The sequence below is a fragment of the Corvus cornix genome, chromosome 10, assembly GCF_000738735.6.
Source record: "Corvus cornix cornix isolate S_Up_H32 chromosome 10, ASM73873v5, whole genome shotgun sequence".
Taxonomy (NCBI): domain Eukaryota; kingdom Metazoa; phylum Chordata; class Aves; order Passeriformes; family Corvidae; genus Corvus; species Corvus cornix.
The window spans coordinates 9,104,760-9,122,095 of record NC_046340.1 but is presented as its reverse complement, the minus strand read 5'-3'; the positions used below and the strand labels follow the sequence as shown (position 1 = coordinate 9,122,095).

Genomic DNA, 17,336 nt, shown 5'->3' with positions numbered 1-17,336 from the left:
GCACCATTAATGACCCAATTTTGCTGGAGGTTTCTAGTGCTCCTACCAGGGTTTCGTGGCATGGGGAGGCTTTGCACTTCCCCCATTAGGGCAGGTACCTGTTTGTGGCTGGATTCCATGGCAGTGCAAAAATCTCACAAATCTAGTCAGAAATAATTGGGATAACAGGGACTCCTTAGTCTTCGTTCACTCGAGGGTCACAGGACGTCAGATTTGACTTTGCTATTGAAGTCAGCTAATGTACTGGAAATGCCTTCATTTTCCCCCTCTGGAGGCATGGGTTCAAATCTGCCATAAATTACAAGTGACACAGGTTCAGTGGTCTTAATTAAATCCCACGAGGTTATTTTTGTGTGTCAACACTCCCCTTCTCCTCCCTTCTGCAGTGTTTGGAGCAGCTGAAGGGCAGGGAGGACTCCAGCACTGCAGGTGGAAGTTCTGGGTGTGGTGTTCAAGTGCTGGAGTTGGCTCTGGGCTGGGGTACAGCCAGACCCTGACTGCGCCTGGTATCAATCTCCATTGAACTTGTGATGTAGTGGATATTCTTCGTAGATTTAAAGCATTCAATTCTGTGCAGGATCGTTATTCCTTGTAGGGAGATAACTGGCTACAGAGGATTTCTGTTATCCACAGCATCTCTCCAGCCTGGAATTCATTGATTTCCGATCTACTTTGTAAAGGTGCAGAATAGGGGTGATCAATGCTACAGTGCTGATGTGAATAAAGTGTGTCCCCTAATCTGCATTATCAACAGCCCACTTCTGATATCCTGAGCTGACCTGGTCATGACTGTCTCTTACACAGATAAATACTCTGGCTGTTTCTAACTTACCTTGAAAGCCTTTGGAATTGGAAGGAATCAGATCCAGTGCAGCTTTTCCAGGGAGTGTCTAGGCTGATTCAAACCTCTTTTAAGCTAATGCTTTTGTAAAGGCACTGTATGTTGCTAACATTTCTCTTAGCTTGGATTTAAATTAAAAGCTTTAATTGGTCTCCTGATTCTCCTAGAAGCATGTTTAAAAAAAGAAATAAGAAAAAGAAAGCTAGGGAAAAAACCCAAGCCCCAAAACATGCCATTTAGAGAAGAACTGTTTAGAGAGCAGGTTTTTATTTAATAAACAGTGATCAATTGAATTGATTAACCATGAACACATTACAGCAGAGTTTGTTGCTGCTGCTGATAATTGCAGTTCACGTGCATGAGAATATTAAATGGCTGTTTGCAGGATCATTTTCATGCTCTTCTCATTTAACAGAATGGAGAAAACAACAACTGTTGACAGTGATTTTGGTTAGGACTGGAGCGTTGCAGACTGTGCCCTCAGGATGCCTGTGCAATAACTCTATCAATTGTGGCCATTTACTCTGCACTTCCAGACATTTCTGCAAACCTTGCAGCTGTTTTTTTACTAATTCGCTTGGTAATTAGATCTTATCATGCTGGCTCCATGGCTTTACATAAACTGTAAGCATTTGGAGCTGCCATGTGAGACATTTTAGAGTTGTCTGTGTTATTTCGCGCTGCTCTGCAAAGACCAAGGTGCTCTCAAAATGCAGTAGAGACAGGGAAGCAGTTTTAACAAATGAGTTCCTGCTGATTTGAGAAGGTTTCCATAGATGATAAGAGTTCTTTCACTTAAATTAACAACTGGAAGCCAAGTGGCAGTGATCGATTCATCCTGCTGGATTCTGAGAACAAACTGGAATCTCTGCTTGTACCCTTTCTTTCTCCCTCTAGTACAAATCTTTGTTTTCAGGAGGAATTGGGGGCTTCAGTAAAAGTGTTTTCCTATTTTAGATATCCCACTGATGTTAAGGAGAGGAAAGTCATGGTCCTGTGAGCTCAGGGTCAGGAGTTGGTATCAGTCATGCCCAAATAATATGAATGGAAAAACATGAGCCCTTTTGTGGCAGCAGGTCACCTTGGAATGGCATTATGCAGTGGTACGATTTGGGAACTGAGGATGTAGGTGCCACTGCTGGTAGAACAGCCTGACTGACACAGACCTGCAGATCTCAGAGGAGAAGGTGCTCTGCCAGAGGTCAAACATCAGAGCATCTGATGATCTTCCCATACCAAAAGGAGAAGATTTATCATTCCTGTGCAAATGAATGATTTGCAGTGAAACAGTTTTGTTCCATGGCTAAAGTCATTAGGGCCTCTAAGCTCTTTTCCAGTTTGATCTCTGCACTGTGGTGAAATTGTAGAACACGTGTCTTTGTGACGTGTGTATGCTGGTGGGTCCAGCCACACCAAACCCTGGGGCAATGGAGAGGGGGAAGAAATACTTCAGAAAGGAGGTGCAAGGCATCTGAGAGCCTGATGCCGAGCTCACTGTGTGAAGAAACTCTTCTTGTCAGCCCAGTGCTAACATGGCTAAACAGTGATAAATCTCCGGTGGTGGCTGGGGTCACATGGTAGCCTCCTGGCACTGGTCCCACTGTACTCAGCTCCTGGTCCAGTGTAGAACAGGTGCCACACCAAAGAGTGTCACACGTGCCCCTGGTGACACTCTGAACTCAAAAACTTTCTATTTTCGGATCACATATTTGTTCTGATGGTTCTGTGCCATGCCAGGGAGAGGAAGAAGATGGTTTAGGTTCAGGGGTGCTGTTTGCTGTCTCTAGGTCACTTCAGCCACAATCTGGTTTTCTGGTTGCACTCTGTGTGCTTTGTACTTCCATTGGGCAGACAAGCCAGGCTGGGCATGCTGCAGAGAAGCATCCTTGCTCTTAGGAGTTGAGAGAGGTGCTTGTAATATCAGTGCAGGTCCCATAAATGGCAACTTTGCAAGGTTTGCATCTCTACAATTCCACCTAGTTAGGAATGAAACTTGGTTAACAGGACCCCAAAGAGAGTTTGAATGTAACAGATGTCAGTGTACCATGCAACTCTTCAGCTATTTTTGTGTTTAAACAAATCATTAAAATTTTTTGCAAGAAAATCTCATGAAGTATGCAAAAATATTATGGGGAGAGGCAGCTTTTCCAGATGGGCTTTGGTGCTTGTGTCTGTCAGGTGATACTGGCAGATGTCACCATAAAGGTACTTTTGGCACTTGTAAAAGTAGTGGTAGTAATGCAATAGCTGTGAAGGCCTAAGGAAGGATGTGAGGCAATGTCTATAGGGAGAAGGGACATATTTAACTGGGTAACTGATATACCTGGGGAAAAACCATGAACTTTTGGGGACAGGAGCCCAACTTTCTGGAAGTTTTCTTGAGTTCTGAAAAGAGACAGCTCAAGGGCTATACAGGTTTAGGTGTGGGGTGTTTTTGCTGGTTTTTTTTTTGTTTGTTGTTTGTTTTGTTTTGTTTTGTTTTTTTCTCAAGCAGAACTCCTGTACTCTGTCCTTAAATTGGTGCTTAAAAATTAGTGCTCCAGTGGAGCTGATCTCTTCAGACTGATAAAGATTTCTGGGGCACAGTGGAAGACTGCCTTTGGAACGCCTAGGGCTGGTCCCCTCTGAGGAACTTTTCCCTCATTCCCATCTTGTCATGAAGGATACTAGTAAAAATGGCAGAGGTGTTCCATTAGAATCATTAGAAAAGTCTGCAGAGGTGATCTTTTCTCCTTCAGAACTTCATAAAAGTTGCTGTAACATGTTTTATGCAGTATCGTCATCTCTGTGAAATCATGGCAATAACTTAGTTTGTACTTGTGCCAAAAATGATACTATGGGCCTTTGGGTGAATTCACTGAATTTACACTGTAAAGTGTAATATTTTCAGAAACAGACAAATTTGGACCAAGTGAATGTGCTCTGCTTACAGTTGTGTTACAGACCTTGGCCTCTGCCAGCAGCCCATGCAGTAATGCCCAGTATATGTGCATTTCTATCACCTTCAGCCCCAGTGCAGTAGAAATCTAAAGTTTAGTTTGAAATCTTTAAATTAGCACTACATACCTCACAAATAAATCCTCCAAGTCACTAATGGCTGATGTGCCCATAAATTTGAGGGATGGTGGTGAAGCAGGCACTGCAGGTAGATGGATCTCAGGATACCTGAATGGTGACAGCAGCATATGCCACTTGGATTTTAATAATAGCAGCAATAATAACAACAGTAGTATCTTTATAAGCATAGATATATAATTTAAATAAGTGGACTCAAACATGTGGGGTATATATCTGTTCTGCAGAGCACAGAGATACTTATTGTGGCTCTGGACAAATGATGATGTGGTCAGACCTGCATGACAAATTAATTGCCCCAGGAAGTAAATGCTTTAATTTGGGGGTAACTCTATGCTGTGTAGATATCTTGGGTCTTTTGAAGGGACCTGGGAACTCAGTCTGTGGCAGGACACATCCCTGTGGATGTGGTTCTGGGGTCCAAGCCTGGCTCTTTAATCAGGCTCACATCTCCCCTTTGCGGCAGTGCCGGTGGCCGTGGGGAGGGTGCTCGTTTCTCCATTATGTGGGAACATGTGCAGAGAGAATTTACTCCTCAGATTCTGAAAGCTCTGTGTGAACTTCAGTATAACGGTGCCAATTTTAATCAAAGAAATGTACTGTGGATGTCACCTGCATTTTTATCCAGTTCTCTTTGACAGAAATAGAATTCAGAGTCCTGCTAGCGACAGAAAGGGCAGAAAAGCCCACTCCTGGGCTCATTTTGCTTGCTGTTATTCTGCTACCATAATTACCTCTAAACATAATTATGGGCAAGACAAATGACATTTTTAGCTTTGGTCTTTAAAGACAAGAGTTAATTTCAGGCTTTGACCAGAACTATGTTAATTAGCCTCTACTCACTCTCTTTGTATGGAATTACATCACCCAGGACTTAGCATAGGTTGTCTTTCCTGTATCTTTGAGTAATGAAAGGACACGGCATGGCAACCAAATCAAGGGCTGCTGCATTAACAAGGCCACTTTTCTGCCCATTTATCATCTATTAAAGGTGCACTAGTTTGTAAAGTAACACCACCTTCAGCAGGGCCGCCAAGAACAGCTCCTCATTTATTTTCTGCATGGTTTAAGTTGGAGTTAGACCCACCTTGTAGCTCAGAGGTGACAGCCAGTAAGAAAAAGTACACTAATTGAGACATCTCAAGGGAGAAATAGAAGAAAACTGAAAAGGTAATTAGAATGAGAGGGTTTCAAGCTGGGTAAGTAAAATCGAATGGAGGTGCATATTAGGGGCTGTTACAGATGGGAAAGAAAGTACTTGGAGAATAAAAAAAGAAAAATGAATATTAGAGAACAGAGCACCCTTTTCACACATGAAGAATAGAGGATAGAGATAAAAAATGTAACAGTGGAGATACAGGCTGGGGAAAAAAACCCTCCAGAAGTATGAAGGACATATTTAAATGTAAGAGAGAAAGAATAGGGAAAAATAATAGAGCAGATCAATTACTAGTGCTGTAGCCAAGGAAGGAGAAACTGTCAAATGAATATTTCTGGAGCTGTGGAAAAGTCTCCTTCCTTTGTGGGCGATGTAGTGTTTGTTTGGTCTGTGTGGGAGGAGTTTCTTTTGGGGGTAACTCAGTATTTGAATTTGCTGCAGTGTCAGTAGCTCAAATGGAGTGTCGGGGTGAATGCCTGCTTGGGCAGAATTGGGTTAATAAGATGTTATTTGGCAGAGTTTGTAGCTGATACCAGACCTTCTTCCGCCCCACACAGGGAAGCAGTCCCTCATGCAGATGCACACCCAAACCAAAGCAGTCACATTTTTTGGTTAAGAGTGGAAGATGACCATTGCTTCCCATTAAGGTCACAGATGGTTAGACAGGATTTCTCCTTTTACCCCCTCTGGGGGCAGGAGGCTGGAAGTGAAGGACATCTTCATTGGGATGTAGAGAAGTTGGAGCATGGCTTCCTCTGGCTGCAAGGCAGGAATCATGAAATCACAGAATAGTTTGAGTTGTAAGAGACCTTAAAGATCATCTTGTTCCACTCCCTGCCATGGGCAGGGACACCTTCCACTATCCCAGGCTGCTCCAAGCCCTCTCCAAGCTGGTCTTGGACACTTCAAGGGATGGGACAGGCACAGCTTCTCTGGGCAACCTGTGCCAGGGCCTCACTAGGCTCACAGGGTAGAAGTTTATCTTAATAGCTAATTTAAATCCACTATCTTTCAGTCTGAAGGAATCTAAATCTTTCCCCTTTCAGGGAGATGGGACCCCAGAGCCAGGACCAGGTGACTTATTAACCCTAAAAACCCCATGGTCTCAGTATCCAGTGGGCCAAAGTGCAGCTCTGTATCCCAAGGAAGTGCTGCACAGAGGTAACTCTAACCAAGAAAATCGTGCTTGCACCCTCAAGTTAGGGAGTCAGGGGAAGTCAGCAGGAGTTGTGTGTCTGGGTCTCTTGGTGAGACTGGACCAGCAGTGTTTGTCCTCATTAGAAATTGTTTGTACAATGTCAGATATTCTGGCAGATACATCTTTGGGGTGTCCTGTGCAGGGCCAGGAGCTGGACTTGATGATTCTCATGGGTCCCTTCCAACTCAGGATATTCTGTGATTCATTTAAGGCTGTTTATAGTTACTAAGTTGTATCCTTGAAATTAATATCCACTCACTGTGGAAATGGAATTTTCTGAGCCAAGTACAGTGTTTGTGGTTTTAATTGATGGTCTCACTAGAGTGTTTTTCCTACGCATTGTCTGTTTGATTATTTTTTTATAAGCTGCACTGATAAAAATGTCAGAAAAGGTTTTGTTGTTTCATAAAATTTGTATTGGATTCTGCTTAAAATTTGGAAAACTTTAAAGCTGTTAATAATGCTCTGGCTTTTTTTAGTGACTGAAAATTTTGAACATTTGAGCAAAACCTATTTTCATATTTCCATTTTCTTTTGTTTTGTATTTAAGAAAATCAGCCTAGAAACTTAAAAAAGTCTGATTACATTTCAGAGCCTGATTCTGTTCTTCCTGAGAAATTAAATAAGAGCTTTTGAAAATTTGCTAAACTGAAAGAAGAAAAAACACCCCAAAATTAAAAAAGTAAAGCCTTCAGATATTTCAAAGAGCAAAGGTATCAGAAATTTAAAACAAAACAGAAAACCAGTCCATGAAGTTAGACATACTCTGGCTATTTCCCATTATTATAAAAGCCATTTGTGTGGCAGGAATGTTCATGGACTGTCAGGATTGCAGTATTTGGTACTGGATGCTGCCTGAAGAAAGGAAAATAAGTAGATCTTTGCCTCAGAGTGATTACCCGAGTTATGGAAATGCTGTGGCCATGTACTTCCAGGATAACAAATGATTCTGTTCTTTTCTTTCAGCCAGCCTTCTGCAGAAGGAAATGGTGGCAAGTTCAGTGGGAAACGGCAGAGCTCTCAGTCCCAGAGTTTCAAAGATCACAAACTCCCTTTAAGGACTTGAGAAACAAAGAAAACCCTGTGACAGAGAATATTCTTCCTCATTCATCATTTGAAATCCTGCCTCTAAAAGTGTTAAGAACAAGTTATTTTCAATATGAGTTAGCCCCAGGGGATTTGATAAAAGGCACTTTTCTTTTCCAGCTGGCTAATCAAAAGTGGGCTGCAGAAGACTTTAGTGACTTGGAAGGCAGTTCTGAGACTCCCCCAGACTCAGCAAACTTTCCTGATCCAAGGAACCAAAAAACAAAGATGTGTCACAGGCCTGACTGAATATGGGAGCTGAGAAGACAGAGCTCATTCATCAGAAAGCCTGGAAATCTCCTGGGGAAAGGTGAAAAACAAATTAATACCTCATCTGCAAGCTCCTATAGGTTCTCCAGTACTGAACTGTTCCAAGTAAGTAAAACAACTTTCATGTTTGAGAGACATTTGTCTCGCTTCCACTCCAGAAAGTGTTACACAGAGTTTTCTCGAAAAGAGAGCCAGTGCGGACTTAGTCTGTCTTTCTTAGGCAGAGCCTGTCCTTCCAGTGCTAAATGAGCATTTACCAGAGCCTTCTTCTGAGGTTGGTGCTAAACATTTGGGATTTGCAAAGTTGGCTTTCCTTTCTTGGAAGGAAAGGCAGACCTCTTTTGTCACATCCCTTAAAAATGTCCTGTTCCTTGTGGACATCTCCTCCTGACACCAGCTGGGGATCCACTTACAGCAAGAAGATGGATAGCTCTGAGGAAAGGCCAGCAGGCACCAGTGACTGGCTTCCAAATCAAGGAGTCCTAAATGTAGAAATTTTTTTCTCTCATGTCAACAATGTTGTTATTTGCTTCCTCATGCTGCACTAGGGTGGTCCCTTAGGCTTGTGTCCAGTCAGTGGGACTGGGATGAATGAGATTCATTTGAACATATTTTGATTTCCTCCAGTATTGGTTCATGCAATCAAATCACTAACACCACTGTAGATGGCCATGGACATATATATATATATATACATTCGAATTAGCTGTTTTATTGACAAAGATCAACTAATGTGATTCCATCTTCAAGCATCGTTGCTTGGTTACACTCACAAAAAATCTGAATTGGAGCAACATGTGTCCGAATAGACGCAAAGTATTTCAAGGTTCACTTACAGTCCAATTTAGATTTAATAATCAGGGAGTTGCTAAATGAACTTCCCTGTTCTCAGAGCAGACAACTGTCTGGCAGGGACTGTGACCCTGTCACCAACCTGTCCCTGGTAACGTTTGCTTTGTGTGGAATTTGTGAGCCACAATCCTCAAAGTAGCTCCTTTTTCCATCTGTCTCTTGTTATCTGTGTTTCTTCTAGGGAATTTCATCAATTATTTCCTAATACTTGAGTTCTGCTTTTTGTTTGGGTTTTATTTCTTATGTACAATCATGTACGGTATGTATGTAAAATATGTCTATGTTTGTGTATTTATTTTCTCCATGCTGGGCTGTTACTGTCTCTGTCATGTCCAGACCTAGGCAGACAAATGAGATGAACAAATGGAAACCAGTGTCATTAAATGCCTGCAAAAGCTTCACCCAAATGTTGTTAACAGGTGGAGAGAACAGATAACATGTGCCCTCTCTGACTTCACTGCTGGAGGGGGACACACGCAATAGGGTTTGATGCCCTTCAGCAGATAATCTTGTGATTTCTCATCTCATCAAAAAACCTGTCTGGCTTTGAATTTCTGCTTGCCCTTTTGAAAAGTGTAGCTTAAACATCATCATTAATTGGGCTTTACAGTCCGATAATAATTACTAATATTTGGCACCACTGCCTGTCAGCCTGTTTATCCCCAGAAACCTGACTGCCTTAGAGGTTCTGCCTCTCTTTTCTTCTTTTTTTTTTTCTTTAAACAGTGGGAAAAGCCTCTGAATAATTCATCAAGAACCTTTAACATTATGAAAAATATAATCAGCTGGCAGTGCTGAGATATCTGATTTCTACAGGACGCTAACTCAAGTATTACAAGTGACTGCAGGATTGATGCCAGAGCGCAGTAGGTGTGGATACACAGAGTCCTCTTTGTTCGAGGCAGTCTCAGCCCTTGTGGAGAGCTCAGAGAAGGCTGGGTGTTCCTCACCATGCCTACCTAGTGCCAATTAATAATTTAAATCCATTAATCGGTTAGGCTGAACACTTAGTGTTGCTTGACTCACTACCACCAAGTGGAGGGGGTTTTCTGGGTTAAATAAAAGATCTTAAAATTTTGTCTTCTTGCGAGGGAGCTGGGAGCGCCTCAGCTTCCTTCGTGAGAGGCTTCAGTTTTTATTTGGGAGATGGGGGTGGGTGTTACTATGCCAAAAGTGCTTAAGTAAACAGTAATATCCATACATCATAAGTAGATGTCTGAGAATATTAGCTGTTTATTTCCCTGACATACTCTGAGGAGTCTGTGGGGGGCTCTTGCAGGAGTCAGGACCTCGATGTAATATACAAGCTTTGATTCTGATATTTCCCTTGATAACTGTGCTCTACCATATTGGGGTCGGAAGTCAGCAAAGGTTCATTGGCTGTTGTAATGCTCACTGTCACCAGTAATAAGTACAAAGGACTTGCTTTAAAAGCTGGCTTATAAAACTTTAAGGAAACTTGGATTGCTTAAGTGAACTTCCAAGGCTCTTCAGGGGCCAAGTGCACTTTGGTTGTCTACTTATATTAATTTCACAGAGTTTAAAGGGTCAAGCAATGCAGTTGGTGATGCTTATTAATTTATGAAACATAGAATCTTGCACTATCTCGCTTTGACCACTTTCGCTCTCCTTTTAGAAAATTTAATATACATTAAAGCTTGCTAGACAGGGACGCCCTAAAGGATTAAGCCCAAAGTTCACAGCTGGACTAAAAGGTTCAAAGACGTTGTATCTGCAACACTGATTTGATTCCAAGTGACGTTCAAACAACAGAACCAAATTGTAGATGTTTGAATGTGTAAGGAAACAGCAATTAGAGGAATACCACAGAACAGCAAAGGATTAGGATTTATTTCCCTTAAAATGGTAAAACTGATTACAGCCTTGTTCTTTCTTTCATGGGGGATGTGTTTGATCACATCAGCTTTTGGGGTCAGTGGTTGTCAAGAGCGTATTTTGGTGTTACAATACAGCTTGCCAAGCTCTGAAGTTTCATGCAGACCTAGTAACTTTACAGAATATATTTGATTGCTGTGGCAATCTGAACTGAGTTCTGGGTAGGAAAATATTAGCCAGAACGGAAGAAGGAAAGGAGGAATGGATAACTCCTGGAGTAACAGGGATAGGATTTAGGAATATGATGTAATCCTATCCAGGGGTATTTCTGCATTCTGTTTACTTGCCTTTGAATTGCTTTGGTGTCCTGTCCAGGGGAGATAATCCAGAAGCCATTCACACCCAGGCTGCAAATTTGATTCTGTTTTCAGGTGACAAAGGGAACGTGATTGCAAAACTACTGGGAAAATTGGAACCCAAATTAGCCCTGATGGTTAGTCTGTGGGGTATCCTTTTGCAATCAACAAGAGGGAGAAGAGAATGAAAGACAGGGAAATGAAGAGTGTCCCACTGTACAGAAGATGAGTTTATTTACCCAGTTTGTAAAGGGGGAAGCAAATTTTATATTATGCCAGGTCTGATTCCTGAGGCCCTAAGGAACCTTGAGGAAGCAGTTATACTTCACTGGAAATTTGCTGTTGCAAAGAGAGACTCTAAACCCTGTAAGGGAGTCCCAGTGGCGAAGAGTGTTTACATTGCAGCTGGGCCCAAAGAGCCTCAGATAAGATTGTGGGGCCCTGTGGAGCATCACATGCTGGGAGATTCTGTGGCTGGAGATGATTCATAGCTTTTATGGGCGAAAAAGGACAAAAATGTGGGGGAGCAAAACAGCCAGGAAGAATTTTGTGTGATCTGTGGCACTTCATTTCCAGCCAGAGAACAGAACTCACATGTCCAGGACTTTAGCAGCCTTACCCTTGTATTTTAAACCCTTTAAACAGAGAGAACAATGCAGAAAATCCCAGAGGACACATGAGAAAGGGGGTTGTACCTAATCCCTTTATCATTTCTTTGCATTTACTTGCTAACAAAATATATTTTTCTTTAGAATGGCCTCTGAAATTTTATACTACGGGGTATTTGGTTTAAAATGTTCTGTAACCTTCCTTTTTTTAAATTGATCAGATCAGCCTTGAACACTCAAAGAAAAATCTGCCTGCTCTGAATATTGCCTGAGGATTTAGAAAGGTCTTTCTTGGAAACAGAAGAACAAGATGAAACAATTATCTGTAAAGCATGGTAAGAGAGAAAAAGAATAAAGGAATGAGTTATGTTTGACTTGTCTTCTTCCAAGAGACAGGGTTTTTTGGTTTTTAGAGTAGACTTTAGATGTGGGAGATTTGCAGTGTCTTGCAAGAACAAGTTTCAAAACACAAGCAGTTTTCCTCCTGCTCTGGTAACTTGTAGACCAAAGAAAGTCTTTGTTTTGGCAACCTGGTTTGCAGTCAGACTGTATTATTTGCTGCTTCAGTTGTAGGAGAAACTTTCCTAATGACAGCTGTCAATCAAATAAATGTTATCTTCCACCTGAGCAGAAGCAACACTAAAATTTCAACTGTGTTATTAATAAACAAGGAGGCAATGGATGTGAGAGCAGTGGACACCCTATGATCACTTACTCTGAAGGGATGATTGTCAGTCACACCTTGATGGCATCTGCTTGCAGATATAATGAAGAAAGATTATCATTGCTGTAAGTGACTGCAGTGACTCTGGTCAGCAAATAAAAAAGACATCGTCGAAGTGATCAGCCCTGCCTCCCAGGTGCTGACACTGTTAAGTGATATCTCAGTGGGATTTGGGTCCTCAATTAGGTAACTGCAGTTGAAAACCAGAAAAAAAAAGACCCTTCTTAATAATTAATTTCATGCCATTCTCTGCACTTCTAAACTGAAAACTCAGTCATGACCAAAGTCAGATTATTTGTGCACTGATGAGTTAGAGAAGAAACAGTGAAAGACCTTTAAAGCAAAGACCTTGGTTTAGTAATGGCACTGCAAAATGTTGGCAATATATGAGTTTCTCCAGAGCTGATTTTGGATCCTGATGGGGTAAAGGAAGAATGAGCCATTTCCTGTGTCCTTTGGAAATGTAGAAATAAAATATTCTTTTAGTATTCCAGCTCTTCCTGGGGTGCTAGCTGCTGTTGGGAATTGTGCACAATCCAGAATCCTTCTGTGTCTGTACTTACCTTAATTTGTAGCTTCAGTTAAAGGTGTGTGAAAGGAGCTTGCGTGTATGGCCCCATCTGCATAGAAATGTACAAATGTGAATAATAAAATGGATCAGCCCAGTCCTGATAGAACTCAGCCAAAGTAAGAAGTGAGGAGACTTCAAGACCTGCTTCTCTTTTATAGATCCAACCAAGCATCCCAAAGGCTGCCTTGTTTATCTGCCAGTGACCCCTGGTTCTCCTGAGAAGGGTACTTCAGTATCGGAGTAGTTTTCCAAGACTTAAAAAGCAGACTGAAAAATATAAAAGGTGCAAGGGAAGTTTCTGACTTTTAAATCCTTTTACCATCCCCAAATTTCTGTTGTGGTCACACATGATGCAATACAGCGTTAATAAATACACCTGCTCTTACATCAGGCAAGTGTAAAACTTCTAGGTTTTGCTTTGGATTTCTTGCCTTCCCATATTCCATCTCAGTCCAGAACAAAGGACTAAACCCTGCTAAAACAATTAATCCCTAGGGACTGGAAGCTATTGTCTCTAGTGCACAGATAAAAGTCAGTCATATCAGCTGCAGATGAAATCACAGATGAAATCTTGCTAATTAATTGCATGAACTTTGTTTCTGCCTGGTTTGAGATTCTCTCAGCCATGCAGAAAGATCTGGGCACCCATACTGTACACCTCAACGGGGCTGTTGATTTTCCTAGGAAGACTAACAATTTTTTGTGCCTAAAATAGCCCTGCAATTACTTCTGCTCACATGGTTTTGCTCTTACAAAATGGTTTCTGAAAACTGGTTTTGTTCACACGTGATTGAAAAGATGCCCTCCGTTGTTCTGCCAAGTTAGGCACTGATTCAGGTTTACGACCATATCATTAATATTTTAGTACTGCATCAGTAACTGGTTGCTATTAATATGTAGTGAAACAGTGATATAAAAAAGGAGATGTTCCCAATCATTTGGCAGAATTTGCATTACAGCTGGATGAAATTTATAACACATCTTCTGCAACCTACCAGTCTGAACTCCTGTTATTAATTTCTGCTGTGTTTATTTCTCCTTTATGTTCACTTTGGGTGATATTCTATCAAGTTTCCTGGCAAGCACCACAGTGGATATAGCTAATTTCAGCTGACTGCAGGGGAAGGACTTTGTAGAAAGTGAATTTTGAATTAGCAGTAGTATTTGCAGCAAAAATCTCCCCCTGAGAAGCCTATTCCCCTCGGTCTGGCGTCAGCAGCACTTAAGTGCATATGAATGGCCCTATTGACTTCAGGTAGGCAGCTGTTTAATTACCTTCCTGAATCAAGGCCAGCACCAGGAAACAAGCTCCCTGCACAGACCTGGGCGCCTCGTCTCCCGAATGCCGGACTTCTGAGTGTGACCCACGGACTGTTTGACTTGGTAATTTGGCAAATCCTTTCCAGTCGAGAATAAATATGAGGAAACCATCATTTGACGCACCGAGAGGTGAAATTTGTGCAGCGTATTTTTCATGACGAGGCAGCTATTGCCCGGATTTATTCAGCCTGCTTGGCTCTTCCTGTTCAACAGTCCCAGCAATCACATTTTTTTCCCCCCACGTTTTATTTAGGAACTGTGAGATGACAGGTCTCTTGCCTCTCTACCAGGAAGGCGGTGCGCTGCACGCAGCATGCTGCACACAGGAGCAGGAGGATAAAGAATGACATGCTACTCTCTAAGCTACAACTATTTTTTTTTTTCCAGCTCGCATCTGCTCCTGTCCCTCTTCTGTTCTCAGATCACTCTTCAGCTTCCCTTAGGAATCCAGCTGTGTCATCACATTGTGTGGCATCCTAATATTTCATACTAAGCTGTAAGCCAATTAGGAATGACTACTTACCATGCTGAATCATAGGAAGAGAAAAGGATAATGTGTCCTTCATATAACGAACCTCCTCGTTTTTGGCAAGACAGATCACCTACACGTTATATTTATAAGCCCTGTGGCTTTTCACTCTACCCAATTAGGGTGCAGCCTCGTCTCACACTGCTGCAATATTTTAACGGACTTATTTACAGATGGATGCTTATTGAAAATGCTGACCTGCTACCATTGTACCTCATGGCACCTTTCATCTTCAGAGACTGAAACACTGGACAAAACTTGATGTTGTAATCACCTTTAACAGGATGAGAACATGAGCGCAGCAAAATATAAATACCTTGTCCTGAGTTCCTAAATGAACTGGTGACCCTGCATGAGGGTATAACATCACATGCTACACAGGGTTCAGGGAGATGTTGATTTAAGTCAAACTGTAAAATAAAGCCTGTTAACGTCTAAAAGGAAGAAGAACCATTGATGTGTATTTGGGAAATGCATGAAGTGTTTAGTAATGAGCATCAAAGATATTAAAATATATTTCCCATGCTGAAGTAATTAATGGGCTATTATGCCAGGTGTCTAAGCTACTCAAGGGTCTGGGATAAATTGTGTTCCAGCAGAAAATGCAAAGTATGATTTAAGTGGAATGATGTTAGTTGTAGTGGAGCCTTTAGGATGCCCCCTTTCCTCCAACTGGTGTTTCTTTTTCCTAAGCTGCTTAAGGAGCTATTGGTAGTATTTATTGTCCAGGAAGAGAGGTACTCCTTTAAATTTGTCTTTGGACCCTGGCAGTGTTACAAACTGAAGACTCTGGTGACCTGTGCCTGGTACCTGCCATCCTTCAAACCTTGTCTAGCCTTGTTAGTCCTCACTGCAAAGCCAGCAGGGCAGCAGAGAAGCCAGTTAACCCTCCCTCAGGTGACAGATTTTGTGTGCAGTCATGGCAGTGATTGCAGCCATGTAAGAGTGCTGGCTGTGGATACCTCCAGGGAGAAAGGACAGCCTTGGATTTGGCTCCCCAAACTGCATTTCCCAGACCAAGTCCAGGCATTTTTGTTGCCTCTGCTGCTAGGAGAGGTTATAGCTAAACAAAATGTGGGAGACACTGATTTCAGACTTCTTCAGTGATGTCCAGCCATACCCTGCTAGGGTTCAATTTCTTCCTTACTGTTCACATCCCCTTGTTTTTACCCCCCAAATACCTCTGGGACAAACAAGTTCTCCCATAACCTGCCAGGACAGAGCAGTGGTGAGTCACAACATATGGGGCTGAAAGCACAGAGCCAGGCAGCGGTAGGGGATCAGGAAGATCCCTTTGCTTTCCAGGGTAACTAATCCCACCTGTGCTGAGGCCATTGGAGGGCTCAGATCTATGTGGTGAGCTCTTATGGTAAGGTAGAGCTGGGGCTGTTGCAGTATAAGAGCTTCTGCAAGTAGAGGATGAAGATTTATGATATTTTTCTTGCTAAGAGAAATTCTGAGTAAGTTGAAGTTAGTTCTGCTGTAAAGGTTTTGTGCTTTATCTGGAATAATGCTTGTTTTATAAACATGGGGGTTTAGAAACCTCTTGGCCTTCAAGAGAAAATTGCCTGTTTAGGAGCTGTACTTTTGTATTGTTATTCAAAAATGTCTCAGTTAATCATTGCTAAAGGCCTTGCCAGCCTGTGTTGCAGATTCCTTTTTTTTTTTTTTAAAATGCAGCATGTATATAATTTATATTGTTCCTCTCTACATAGATAAGGACTCATCTCAAATGTCAGGGTGGGGGAGGAAAAGATACATGACCCAGAGGGCAAAAATATTGAATGCACTGGTGTTGGACTTGACATTCCCGTAGTATTCCCTGTGATAACATCCATCTCAAGGAACCCTCCTGGTATAAATAGAGAACTCCTATGCTTAATATATATTTCCAAAGGAATTTCATAGTAATTGCGCATTAAATGATGTCCACTTATCGTAAAATATTACTATTTTTATTAAAAATTATAAATGGGCTTTAGCAGAACAGAATATACCAGATCCACACCACCATCTGTATTAGTCTTTATGTTACAATTGTCATTGACCAGCTTTACTGTCTTATTTTTAGATGGTTCATAATTTCCCTAGCTGATCAAATGAAGATTTGTGAGCAAAGAAAGGCACTGGCTGAATTATGTAATGCCATTGATTTTTATTCTCCTTGTTTCACAGAACATGCTTAAAAATCTGTCTCTGTGATGGGCTGTCAGCACCTGGAGGAGCTGGTGTGGCTGGAACATATGGGCTGTGCTGAAATCTCACCTTGTGGAGAAAGAGATGCCAGAGCTGGCCTTGGGATAAACCTGCTGGATGCCCAGGTACGACCCGGGCAGACAGGATATGGGGGTCTTTGCCCAGTGCAGGGGCTGCCGTGAACCATTACAAACCTGTTGGCAAAGGAATGAGTGACCTGAGAGCTGCCCAAAGGGAATGGGGCTCACTGTTTTGCAGCCAAAGAAGTGCCTGTATGGGGAAGCCGTGTCTCATTCAGCAGCATTTAAACCCGAGAAATGATGGCAGATATTTCATCTGTGGAGGTGTTCAAGGCCAGGTTGGATGGGGCTTGGAGTAACCTGGTCTGGTTGAAGGTGTCCCTGCCCATGGCAGGAGGGCTCGATCTAGGAGATGATCTTCAAGGTCCTTTCCAACCCAATCAGTTTATGATTCTATAAAATATTGGTATTTCCCTTCTCTACAGATAGTGGCTCTTGCACAGGGTACCAAAGCACCCACCCACGCAGCCTCTCCTCATTGTGACTTTCAAAGCTTTTAAAGTTTGAAGAACAAAACCAAAGTAAATGTCATGAGGGTTTGGTTCAGTTTGTGAGGAATGTTGTTTATTTCACCTTGCTACTTCGTGTCATTTGGGGAGGCTTGCACATTACAAATTCCTGAAAAACTGGTTAAC

The 17,336-nt window shown here is 42.0% G+C and overlaps 1 long non-coding RNA gene across 1 annotated transcript; it reads left to right on the top strand.

The window, feature by feature from the left end:
* The first annotated feature begins 7,117 nt into the window (after window positions 1-7,117).
* Window positions 7,118-16,743, top strand: LOC104683913. Its single transcript, XR_750866.3, has 3 exons — window positions 7,118-7,734; window positions 11,503-11,616; window positions 16,601-16,743. It is a non-coding gene; the product is annotated as an uncharacterized LOC104683913 (long non-coding RNA).
* Window positions 16,744-17,336: the final 593 nt, after the last annotated feature.